Source organism: Schistocerca americana, chromosome 5 (assembly GCF_021461395.2).
Source record: "Schistocerca americana isolate TAMUIC-IGC-003095 chromosome 5, iqSchAmer2.1, whole genome shotgun sequence".
Lineage (NCBI taxonomy): Eukaryota > Metazoa > Arthropoda > Insecta > Orthoptera > Acrididae > Schistocerca > Schistocerca americana.
The window spans coordinates 686,143,724-686,157,286 of record NC_060123.1 but is presented as its reverse complement, the minus strand read 5'-3'; the positions used below and the strand labels follow the sequence as shown (position 1 = coordinate 686,157,286).

General features: G+C 44.1%; 1 pseudogene; it reads right to left on the bottom strand.

Annotated features, from left to right (window-relative positions):
• Positions 1–9,257: 9,257 nt before the first annotated feature.
• Positions 9,258–9,375, bottom strand: LOC124617163 (annotated as a pseudogene).
• Between the last annotated feature and the right edge of the window lie 4,188 nt (positions 9,376–13,563).

Below are 13,563 nucleotides of genomic sequence, written 5' to 3'. Positions count from 1 at the left end.
ATAGGTTTCCTGATACAATCTTGCAGCCCGCCGCCCGTTCTGAATCAGACACAACAGTACCAACCATGACAGCATTCCCTCTAGGAGGAAACCACGCATACTTCAATTGTGGCTGCATGGTACAGCGCGTGTTAGACCACAGTCTCTGTAACGAAGTATAAATGAATGAATGGTCTCTAGCAAGGAAAAAATGCATTTCCGGGCATAAGTTCATTAGTCCTATTTTGTTCTGTATCTTTTCATAAATTAATCACTAGAGTTTGTACATTGTGGAAAAAATCTCCCTTTATAAACAGCTGGAGGCGAAAGTACGAAGCGTAAAATTAAACTTAAAACTCAGAAACAATAATTGTGGGTTTCTTCTTCAGTTTACTCACTTTCTCGGGATACGTCACCATGTAAGGAATAACATACCGAGCCAGAGCTCGCTGTCATGTTGCAGGTTAGACAGATCAAGTTACTGGTAGGCTCTGGAGTCTGGATCCCATCTTTTCAAGCAGATCACGACACACTACTCGTATTTAACATATAGATTATGGGGCTCAGCGCGCAAGATTAAATTTTGCACTTCCCAGAGCATCTCACAACGCTGCAGTCAGTTTAGATTGTACTAAACCAAAACTGTTGCGAAGGTAAAAATTTAAAAATTCAACACTTACAAGGCGTAAACACTAATACACTGTTCAGCCAGAACATTATGACCTACTCAATAGCCGGTATGTCCATCTTTGGTTCAGATAACTGCTGCCACGCGTCGTGGCATGGAAGCAATGAGGCCTTCGTAGATCGCTGTAGGGAGTTGGCGCCACATTTGAACACACCTGCCTCCCGTAAATTCCTGGGACGAGTCGATCAGATCTGACATCCTGACATCACATCCCAAAGGTGTTCGATTGGGTTCGTATCTAGCTAGTACGTGGATGAGGGGAGGGTGGTGGGTGGGGGGAAGATCATCAGTATCAGTTAAATCAACTGGAGCTCGCCACTATGTTGCTCGAACCACTCCATCACACTCCTGACCTTGTGACATGGCGCATTATCTTGCTGAAAAATACCACTTTCGTCTGGAAACATGACGGCCATGACGGGGTGTAAGTAGTCTGAAACCAGTGTATGACACTACGTAACTGACATGATGCCTTTCACGAGCTCCACTAGACCCATGGATGTCCACGTGAATGTTTCACAGAGCATAATGGAGCCGCCGCCGCCAGCTTGTCTCCGTCATTCAGTGCAGGTGTCAAGAAGCTGTTCGTGTGGAACACGACGAATTCGTGCCCTCCCATAGGCGTAATAAAAAAGGTATGCTCTGCCACTGCACCAACGTCCAGTGCCGCTAGTCAAGTACGCAATTCAGTCGTAGTTGGCGATGTTGTGGTGTTCAAAATGGTTCTAATGGCTCTGAGCACTATGGGACTTAACTTCTGAGGTCATCAGTCCCCTAGAACTTAGAACTACTTAAACCAAACTAACCTAAGGACATCACGCACATCCACTCCCGAGGCAGGATTCGAACCTGCGACCGTGTTATGATGTTAATATTGACACATGGATGGGTCGTCCACTGCGGAGGCCCATCGTTAGGAGTGTTTGGTGCGCTGTGTTTAGACACACTTCTGTTCTGCCCTGCAATAAAGTCTGATGTTAGTTCCGTTACATTAAGCCACCTGTACTCTTTACAGTCTGCCCAGCCTACGACGTCCGACATTTGTAATGAGGGGTGGACCCCCAACCACTCGCCGGCCGCTGTGGCCGAGCGGTCCTACGCGCTTCAGTCTCGAACCGCGCGACCACTACGGTCGCAGGTTCGAATCCTGCCTCGGGCATGGATGTGTGTGATGTCCGTAGGTTCGTTAGGTTTAAGTAATTCTAAGTTCTAGGGGACTGATGATCTCAGATGTTAAGTCCCATGGTGCTCAGAGCCATTTTTGAACCCAACCACTCGACGTCAGGACGTGGTTTCGCCGTGGTTTCTCCACGTGTTAAAGAAATTCACCACAGTACTCCTCGAACACCCGACAAGTCCTGAAGTTTTAGAAATGCTCGTGCCGAGCCTCCGGGCCTTTATAATCTGCATTTGGTCAAACTCAGATACATCGAGCACCTTCCCCAATCTACACACGGACAGCACGCTCACTGATACACGTACCTTGTGCGAGTGTCTGACTAGCGGTCACTCCTCGCCAGGTGATGTTGCTATCGCCTGGACGGGTTAATATTGATAATAGGTCGGTGGACGTAATGTTTTGGCTGATTAGTGTAGACACTACAAAAAACATTCAAAAGCTATACACTTAATTAACTATATTTGGATCCCCGCCCCCATGAACCATGGACCTTGCCGTTGGTGGGGAGGCTTGCGTGCCTCAGCGATACAGATGGCCGTACCGTAGGTGCAACCACAACGGAGGGGTATCTGTTGAGAGGCCAGACAAACATGTGGTTCCTGATGAGGGGCAGCAGCCTTTTCAGTAGTTGCAGGGGCAACTGTCTGGATGATTGACAGATCTGGCCTTGTAACATTAACCAAAACGGCGTTGCTGTGCTGGTACTGCGAACGGCTGAAAGCAAGGGGAAACTACAGCCGTAATTTTTCCCGAGGACATGCATCTTTACTGTGTGATTAAATGATGATGACGTCCTCTTGGGTAAAATATTCCGGAGGTAAAATAGTCCCCCATTCGGATATCCGGGCGGGGACTACTCAAGAGGACGTCGTTATCAGGAGAAAGAAAACTGGCGTTCTACGGATCGGAGCGTGGAATGTCAGATCCCTTAATCGGGCAGGTAGGTTAGAAAATTTAAAAAGGGAAATGGATAGGTTAAAGTTAGATATAGTGAGAATTAGTGAAGTTCGGTGGCAGGAGGAACAAGACTTTTGGTCAGGTGATTACAGGGTTATATATACAAAATCAAATAGGGGTAATAATGAATAAAAAAATAGGAGTGCGGGTTAGCTACTACAAACAGCATATTGAACGCATTATTGTGGCCAAGATAGACACAAAGCCCATGCCTGCTACAGTAGTACAAGTTTATATGCCAACTAGCTCTGCAGATGATGAAGAAATAGATGAAATGTATGACGAGATAAAAGAAATTATTCAGGTAGTGAAGGGAGACGAAAATTTAATAGTCATGGGTGACTGGAATTCGTCAGTAGGAAGAGAAGGAAACATAGTAGGTGAATATGGATTGGGGGTAAGAAATGAAAGAGGAAGCCGCCTTGTAGAATTTTGCACAGAGCATGAATTAATCATAGCTAACACTTGGTTCAAGAATCATAAAAGAAGGTTGTATACCTGGAAGAATCCTGGAGATATTAAAAGGTATCAGATAGATTATATAATGGTAAGACAGAGATTTACGAACCAAGTTTTAAATTGTAAGACATTTCCAGGGGCATATGTGCATTCTGACCACAATCTATTGGTTATGAGCTGCAGATTGAAACTGAAGAAACTGCAAAAAGGTGGGAATCTAAGGAGATGGGACCTGGATAAACTGAAAGAACCAGAGGTTGTAGAGAGTTTCAGGGAGAGCATAAGGGAACAATTGACAGGAATGGGGGAAAGAAATACAGTAGAAGAAGAATGGGTAGCTATGAGAGATGAAGTAGTGAAGGCAGCAGACGATCAAGTAGGTAAAAAGGCGAGGGCTAATAGAAATCCTTGGGTAACAGAAGAAATATTGAATTTAATTGATGAAAGGAGAAAATATAAAAATGCAGTAAATGAAGCAGGCAAAAAGGAATACAAACGTCTCAAAAATGAGATCGACAGGAAGTGCCAAATGGCTAAGCAGGGATGGCTAGAGGACAAATGTAAGGATGTAGAGGCTTGTCTCACTAGGGGTAAGATAGATACTGCCTACAGGAAAATTAAAGAGACCTTTGAAGAGAAGAGAACCACTTGTATGAATATCAAGAGCTCAGATGGCAACCCAGTTCTAAGCAAAGAAGGGAAGGCAGAAAGGTGGAAGGAGTATATAGAGGGTTTATACAAGGGCGATATACTTGAGGACAATATTATGGAAATGGAAGAGGATGTAGATGAAGACGAAATGGGAGATAAGATACTGCGTGAAGAGTTTGACAGAGCACTGAAAGACCTGAGTCGAAACAAGGCCCCGGGAGTAGATAACATTACATTAGAACTACTGATGGCCTTGGGAGAGCCAGTCCTGACAAAACTCTACCATCTGGTGAGCAAGACGTATGAGACAGGCGAAATACCCACAGACTTCAAGAAGAATATAATAATTCCAATCCCAAAGAAAGCAGGTGTTGACAGATGTGAAAATTACCGAACTATCAGTTTAATAAGTCACAGCTGCAAAATACTAACGCGAATTCTTTACAGACGAATGGAAAAACTGGTAGAAGCGGACCTCGGGGAAGATCAGTTTGGATTCCGTAGAAATGTTGGAACACGTGAGGCAATACTAACCTTACGACTTATCTTAGAAGAAAGATAAAGAAAAGGCAAACCTACGTTTCTAGCATTTGTAGACTTAGAGAAAGCTTTTGACAATGTTAACTGGAATACTCTCTTTCAAATTCTGAAGGTGGGAGGTATAAAATACAGGGAGCGAAAAGCTATTTACAATTTTTTGCAGAAATCAGATGGCAGTTATAACAGTCGAAGGACATGAAAGGGAAGCAGTGGTTGGGAAAGGAGTGAGACAGGGTTGTAGCCTCTCCCCGATGTTATTCAATCTGTATATTGAGCAAGCAGTAAAGGAAACAAAAGAAAAATTCGGAGTAGATATTAAAATTCATGGAGAAGAAATAAAAACTTTGAGGTTCGCCGATGACATTGTAATTCTGTCAGAGACAGCAAAGGACTTGGAAGAGCAGTTGAACGGAGTGGACAGTGTCTTGAAGGGAGGACATAAGATGAACATCAACAAAAGCGAAACGAGGATAATGGAATGTAGTCAAATTAAATCGCGTGATGCTGAGGGAATTAGATTAGGAAATGAGACACTTAAAGTAGTAAAGGAGTTTTGCTATTTAGGGAGTAAGATAACTGATGATGGTCGAAGTAGAGAGGATATAAAATGTGGACTGGCAATGGCAAGGAAATCGTTTCTGAAGAAGAGAAATTTGTTAACATCGAGTATAGATTTAAGTGTCAGGAAGTCGTTTCTGAAAGTATTTGTATGGAGTGTAGCCATGTATGGAAGTGAAACATGGACGATAACTAGTTTGGACAAGAAGAGAATAGAAGCTTTCGAAATGTGGTGCTACAGAAGAATGCTGAAGATAAGGTGGGTAGACCACGTAACTAATGAGGAGGTATTGAATAGAATTGGGGAGAAGAGAAGTTTGTGGCACAACTTGACTAGAAGAAGGGATCGGTTGGTAGGACATGTTTTGAGGCATCAAGGAATCACAAATTTTGCATTGGAGGGCAGCATGGAGGGTAAAAATCGTAGAGGGAGACCAAGAGATGAATACACTAAGCAGATTCAGAAGGCTGTAGGTTGCAGTAGGTACTGGGAGATGAAGAAGCTTGCACAGGATAGAGTAACATGGAGAGCTGCATCAAACCAGTCTCAGGACTGAAGACCACAACAACAACAACATATGGATTGCGGACCACCTGACAGTCTCCCGTATAGGAGACATAGTAAAAAGAACCCTGGCGTTGAGAAATAACTGATAGGTTTGAAAGCAAATAAACCATCAGGTCCGAATGGAATCCCAGTTCTGTTTTGCGAGGAGTACTCTATAGCATTGGCCCCTTACTCAGCCTGCATTTATCGTGAATCTCTAGCTCGTCACAAGGTCCCAAGCGACTGGCAGCCATCCTGATTTAGGTTTTCCGTGATTTCCCTAAATCGCTTCAGGCAAATGCCGGGACGGTTCCTTTGAAAGGGCGCGGCCGACTTCCTTCCCCGTCCTTCCCTAACCCGATGAGACCGATGACCCCAAGCGACTGGAAAAAAGCGCAGGTGTCTGCAGTATATAAGAAGGGTAAAAGACAGGACCCACAAAATTTCAGTGCAGTATCCCTAACTTCGCTTTGCTGCAAAGTCCGTGAACATACTTTCATTTCGAATATAATAAACTTTCTTGAGACTGTGAAGCTTATGCCGCGAGCTATTGCTCATGCAAAACTCAGCTTGCCCTTTTCTCACGTGATATACTACGATTTATGGATGAAGGGCAACAGGCAGATTCCATATTTTTTGATTTTCTGGAAGAATTTCACTGGGTGCCGCATTGCAGGTTGCTAACGGAAGTACGAGCGTAAGTGAGTGGCTGGAAGACTTCTTAAATAATAGAACCCCAGCAGTGAGTGTTCGAGACGAGGGTATCGTCAGGAGCAACACAGGAAAGTGTGATGGGAGCGCTTATGGGTCTCTATATCCATAAACGATTTGTCGGACATTGTGGACAGCAACCTGAGGTTGTTTGCTGATGATCCTGTGGCTTATGGTAAGGTGTGGAAGTAGATAATGCGGATTAGTGGGAAGAACCAACTTGTAATATTAGGATACAATATTTTGTGCCTTGCTTGACACAATCAAATCTTTAAATATCTTGACGTAACGTTGCAAAGCTATATGAAATGGAACGAGCATGTAGGAACTGTGGTAAGGAAGGCGGATGGTCATCTTCGGTTTATTGGGAGAATTTTAGGTTAGCGTGGTCCACCTGTAAAGGAGATCCCATAAAGGTCGATGGTGCGACCTAATCTTGAGTACTGCTCGAGTGTTTGGGATGCGTACCAGGACGGATTGAAAGAAGACATCGAAGAAGTTCAGAGGCGGGCTGCTAGATCTTTTACCGGTAGATTCGAACAACACGTAAGTGTTACGGAAAAGCTTTGGAAACTCAAATGGGAATCCCTGCAGGGAAAGTGACGTCCTTTTCCAGAAACGCTATGATTTAGAGAACCGGTATTTGAAGCTGGCTGGCTAACGATTCTACTGCCGCCAACATACATTGCACGTAAGGACCACAAAAATAAGACACGAGCACAGTGTGTACTGTCTATATGTCTGCGTATGAGCATACGTAGGCACATAGACAGTCGTTTTTCCCTCGCTCTACTTGCGAGTGGTACAGGGTACTCCGCGCCATGCGCCGTATGGTGGCTTGCAGAGTATCGACGTAGATGTATATGTAGAAAAATTTCACATAGCAACACTGCAGTCGTAGTATTTTATTGTTCTGTGGTAATTGCGGCAAAGTGGAAGTCCCGGTTGGCATATGAGCTGACGCTAAAATTCGCGCGCAGGTCTATTGTTTCGTGAGAGAGTGCGCGACCGAAATTGAGGAGGCAGCGAGGGAGCGACTTATGCCGTAGGCCTCGCTGCGGGCAGAAGAGGAGCGCAATGAGCCTCGAGCGTTGAGTATGCTTCAATGGTGGCAGTGGACCGCTTTGGCATGCGAGAAACGGGCCAGCCCAGTGTGTGGCGAATCTGGAGAAGAACAACGCAGCACAGCGTGGAGTCACTTTCCCTGTGCCCCACACAATTCTTAATGTGGGAGTGCTCTGGCGATTCCTATGCTCTTGTTGTCTGCCTGTTCTGTACGTCATATTCCCCATATGAATCTCATCTTCCTATCGGTGCTGTCGTGTAACCAACAGCCATCTGCCTTGTCGAAGGTGCCACTGAATTCACTGGAAGTGCCATCCGGCGAGCTAAGGATTTATGTATACTATACCTCATTCTGTAGCGCTTCTGGATCATGTCCCTGTTGAAAATAGTGCCACAGCACTTTGTTTGCATTTGTGGTGAAACGGATCTGCATTAGTAACGCACACACACACACACACAGACACACACACACACACACACACACACACACACACACACACACACACACATACACACAAGCACAGACAAATACCAACATTTGTAAACAGACAAAGTGCTGAGACGGATTCGTGGATTCCTGGCTGGAAATGAAGGAAGAAGAAGGTCTTATGAACATGTGTCCAGACACGATACATGTGCGGAGCTTGTACAAGGGTTCACCTGAATATCCTGTAGAAACTGGTCCTCCAAGTCTGGTGCATACACAATCCGCCACCTCCCTGCACAGCGGTCTGTCTGAAGGAACTCATGATCACACAAACGCACAAAAAGGGCTTGAAGTGTTCTGTGATATTGTTGATATCTGCGAGGGCAGTTGTTTTGGTATACCCGTGCAGCCTCTCGACCGTTTACATCTGCTTGGCGGCACGCAAATCCATCTCCGCTTGTTCACGACATGAAAAGCGGACCATCCTGCTGCTTACAGTACTCTGTGTCAATCATATATATAGCCTACAGCACACAAGGATCACACGGTACGTGGTAAGAGGAATTTTCATTCGTCACTGCCATCTACCGTGGCAACGATGCATTCGCGGACACATCTTCAGACCTTTTTTCCTCCATTTCTAATCAGTAATCCGTTCCCGCAGTTTGTCGGTTTAATTACTGTTCTACCTCTACATCTACATCGATACTTCGCAAGCCACCATTGGGTGCGTGGTGGGGAGTAACCTGTATCACTACTAGTCTTGTGCTTTCCTGTTCCACACGCAAGTAGAGCGAGGGAAACACGACTGTCGACATGCCTTTGTCAATGGGCTTAATTTGTCAAAGCTAGATGGAATCTCAAAATCGAGTTGTCAGTGCTAAAAAGAACTAATGCTGGTCATTGACACTGTTCGTGACTCATTAGAGTATATACGAGGGTTGGAACTTTAATAATGGCAACTATTTATTTGCAACTCGTACAAAATAGATACGTGTTTCAAAGTTTTACTGGCCATCAAAGTAGTCACCAGCATTGTGTATAGGCCGTTGCCAGCGACGTGGAAGTCGTAGGATACTCTTAGCAGTGCCAGTTGTGTTGACAGTTCGAGCGGCGCGGTGTATTGCCTGACGAATTTGTAGCAGTTCTGAAGCGATTGCCGTGAAGTGTTTCCTTCAGTCTAGAAATCGAGTTGGACTCACGAGGGCTTAAGTCAGGAGAGTGCAGTACGTAGTATAGCATTTAGCAGCCCCATCAGTCAAACAAACCTGTAACAGCTTGCACTGTACGTGCTTGAGCATTGTCCTGCAAAATGATGGTCAGGTCCTGCAGAAAGTGTCATCACTTATGTCTCTAAGCTGGTCGTAAGTTGTGTTCCAAAAATTTGGTCAGCACACCACTCTCTACGCCGCATGTCAGTTTACGAAACCGGAGCCGCTACTTCTCAATCAGGTAGCTCCTAAGTTTGTCTCACAAGGGCTAAGTGCACCCCGCTTGCCAACAGCGCTCGGGAGACCGAATGGTGACCCATCCAAGTGCTAGCGCAGCCCGACAGCGCTTAACTTCGGTGATCTGACGGGAACCGGTGTTCCCTCTGCGGTAAGGCCGTTGGCCTCTCATAGTATTAGCCGTGATAAAACAGCAATCGTCGTTCCTTTCTCGTGTCACAATATCAAATAAGTAAATTTCTAGCGTGTCATTCTTGTGAACACTTGCGTCTGATAAACTACCAACTCTACAAATTGCTATCGGATTATCGCATGTTGTGTTTTCACGCCATTACCAGCTAACCAGCGCCGCGGGCCAGCCCTGTAGTGCAGTCGGTAGGGTTGTAACCTTCCAGCCTCCTGGTGGCACACATTATCGCTAATTTTCAACATAACAAAAATATTGCAGTGCAGTTAGCAGATTCTTTTCATCTGTTCTTTCCGTGCGACAAAAATGTTAGGTAGGTTTCGACACGACAGAATAGACCATCGCTTTGTGAGTGGTATAGGATAGCGATGGGGCGTTTAAACCCTTATTTCCTTCTGTACTCACAGACTTTATCCCTTTGTGAGTGGTACAGAATAGCGATGGGCCGTTGCAACTCTTATTTCGTTCTGTTAATAGCTGACTTTGACAATTGGCGAGTAAAGCTCCTGGCGCTCCCCATAATTTTCATCTTGTCTTGGATTCTCGGCCAGCGCTCACGGCCCAGTCCATGCTGCACAAGTGGGTCGTTGCCCATACTGTGAGAACCGCTGACTTAGTATATTCCTCCTGATCATGGTTTTTAAATACGAGTTGTCTAGGCACAGGATAAGCTGTAGGAAGTACTGTTTATAAATGCAACTCGATATCAGAATTACCAAACATTCATTCAGATTCAAAACCAACATGGAATCTTGTCGAATGTGACACTTGAAGAATAAAAACAATGAAAACTAACATAAAACACTGAAATTAATTATGTGAGACTTTGATTGACTTCAACAGGATGATTGAAAGAAGAACAAAATCAGAGTTACTCATCTGTGCAAGCTGCAATTGCAAATTTACAAGAGAAATGACCAAGTGAACTCCACGTGTAATAAGCACAAACACGCAGATACATGCAAGCTTCTTGGGTACGGACTCTGAGATATGAAACCAAAACCACGTATGTGGAAGGACAGATAGGAAACGAATGGTAAGCATACTAAGTTCCCTGTTCTCAACCCAAGCTCCATTGGAGGGACGACAGCACACTCGTAATCAATGTGAGGAACGAGAAAGTTTCTCAAAGCACGAAAATAAAGGGGCACGCTGCAACAGCATCCCCGATATGGTGTAGAAACGAGCACACACAATTTACTAGATTCGTACCGAGTTTGAACGATCTTGTACTACTCGCTAACGTAGTATACACAGTATCAAGAAGGTAAGCAAAACAAAAGATTACACGAACAGAAACATTGTTGAGATGCTGCAAAATATCTCATATTTCATGGGTATGGATAGGTAGGATACATAGTAACATTAATGTCGAATATATACTGGCTACATCTCAGGAGAGGAATTTGGGACGTAGGTATCCTTGCGACCGCGGGTAAGGGATCAGCTCTCGGAAACTGCAGGTTGTCAAAACGACGAACAGGCCCTAGTAATTTCCCCAGAATCCCACCCAACTTGGGCAAAGCTTCTCTCCTGCAGCTCTAGGGTAAATGTAGAATTTCCAGAAAGCATTTACGTGCATACAAATATGTGAGCCACCACCCAACAGTTCGTACTCTCCACTTCATATGTGAAAATAAAATGTAACTGAACTACCACAGACTCGTGAAGCGATGAGTAGGTCATGCTACAGTCGTTGTTTTTATTAATTTTTCCGCGGAATATGCGAAGAGAAAATTACATATCTTTTGAAGAAATTTGACTGTTAATCTGATGTCCATGTTTCGAACATTGCTTATTTAGTTATCTGTATTTTTACGTATGAACAAGTGAGTTGACTTTTTTAACTTGTTTAGTTACAAGACCAATTAATTTCTTGTGTGCAGTGGAATTGTGGGCCTAGCTCTATTTTGGTGATATGCAGTAAGATTTTCCTGCTAATTAAAAGACAAGAAAATTGCGCACCCAAAACTCCCAGCCCTTGAACTCCGTAGTCCTCGTATCAGTAGTTACCACTACATGTGATTAAGTGCAGAACGAGGTAATGCAGTGTTTTACATGTTGCTAACAAGCACGAAGACTTCAATTAACCGTTCTGAAAGAAATCGAGGTGGAGTTGTAATCGTTGCTCGTAACCAGTGAATTTGTTATGGAATAAATTTGGCCAGAATGGTCATTATATCACTTGCAGTTTGAAATTTTATCCGAATAGCCTTCCTAAATTAAGTTTTAATGGAAGTCTGTGTAGTGAGTATAGCAGAAAATCCTATTCTCTCGTCACCAGTGTCAGACCGAAAGACCTAATCTGCTCCGTAAGTCTACATTGATATTGATTGACTAACTCACTTTATCCTAAATAACTAGTAATACGCTGCACTGCTGCGAGGTGTGGAGGATGGACACTGCACTGGGAGAGTATTGTATTTTCTAGATTTACGTTGCGTGAAATTTTCTTTCTACTGCAGTCGCGCGTGTTCCTAATAGCTATGCAAGAACACGGGGCCTGCGACCTGAAAAAACCTTGTCCTACTAATTTCATTTATGTGTTAATTTGTTAACATTATTTGATCAAGTTACGGCCTTGAAAACCTCTGTTACATCGGAACAATATTTTACACAAACAGAAGTGTTTACATAACAGGACAATTCTAATACTGCTGTGACAAAAATATTATCATATTCTTATCAGTCGATAATACCATTGTATTACTTTTCAATAACGCAGTCAGTCCCATTCCAAGGAAGCGAGCACGGTGAGAGATGGAGAGATGCGAGAATCCGGCGTTACCGCACAGGACCCTATCCCAGGAGAGAAGGGTTTGTCGTTGCTAAGTTTCCCCGACTTTTATAGTGTGTTGCGTGTGTGTGGTGCTTGAACGACTGTGATGAGCCCTCATCCACTGCGGTATTGTGTTTGTGTTGCCAGGAACGAAAGGAAGGGAAAGGCAAAATCCCGGTGTCCGGTCGCGGCCTATTGCTATCAAATAGCATAAAGGGGGCGGCCAAGCTTAACGTGCCCGTCCAGGGGACGGATCATCCAGAATAATGTCAGGTCCTTCTCTCCGTGATGCAGTGCGCAAAGGTTTGTAACCTGCGCAAAGTTTGGTGAACTGGAACAGTATACTGCCCCTGCAAGTAGGAAGGACGTAATATTCCACCACCAGAAATCTAACCGGCTGTCTCCGGGTCGGGCGAGAGTGCGCCGGCGTACGTTTGCGGTCTCAGCTACGTGGTCAGATGACTAAAGTACGTTGAAAACATTACTAACGATTATACAGATTACCAAGATATATTCTGAACTGTTTTACGCAAGACTAAAACGGAAACAAACTAGTAACACCAACTATAATTGCAGCAGACTTCTTCTGACTGGTTCAATGCGACTAGACTTGTCACTGCTTAAATTGGCTGCCGCGGACAAAAACTCCGCAAACTCCGAAAATTTGTGTCTAAACGGATTATTTTGACGGACACATACAGTCTGTGAACATATGTTGCCCACTGACCGCGGTTTCCTGTGGGCAGTGCGGACTTGAGAGGGATAATGTATCCTTGCTTGTCTTTCACTTCTGACAACGCCATCCGGGAGCATTCAAATAAATTACGTACGACAGTAACAACTGTTTGTGAAAGCGCATTATAGAGACGTTCATTTTCAAATGTAGTACTTATTTATAGAAAGAATATGAACGTAAATTAATAAGCTGTAACACGACTCGACGGGTAGAAGATGAATGATAGTTAACACAATAATCAAACATTTAATTTTGTGTCTCCTGTTGCCGATTAAGTTTCTAAGTCAAAAAGCAAGGTTTCGCAGTTACAGTAAAAGAAAACATTCAATAATTGATAATTTCTAAACATGTCACATAAAAATAATTTTTTGTCGTTTATTGCTATCTGTCTGTCCTTCTGTTACGATATCTTTTTGTCTGGAACGGGTAGAGATGTTGTTGTTGTGGTCTTTAGTCCAGATACTGGTTTCATGCAGCTCTCCATCCTACTCTATCCTGTGCTAGCAACTTCACCTCCAAGTACCTACTGGACCTACATCCTTCTCAATCTGCTTAGTGTATTCATTTCTTGGTCTCCCTCTAAGATTTTTACCCTCCACGCTTCCCTCCAATACTAAATTCGTGATTCCTTGATGCCTCAGAACGTGTCCT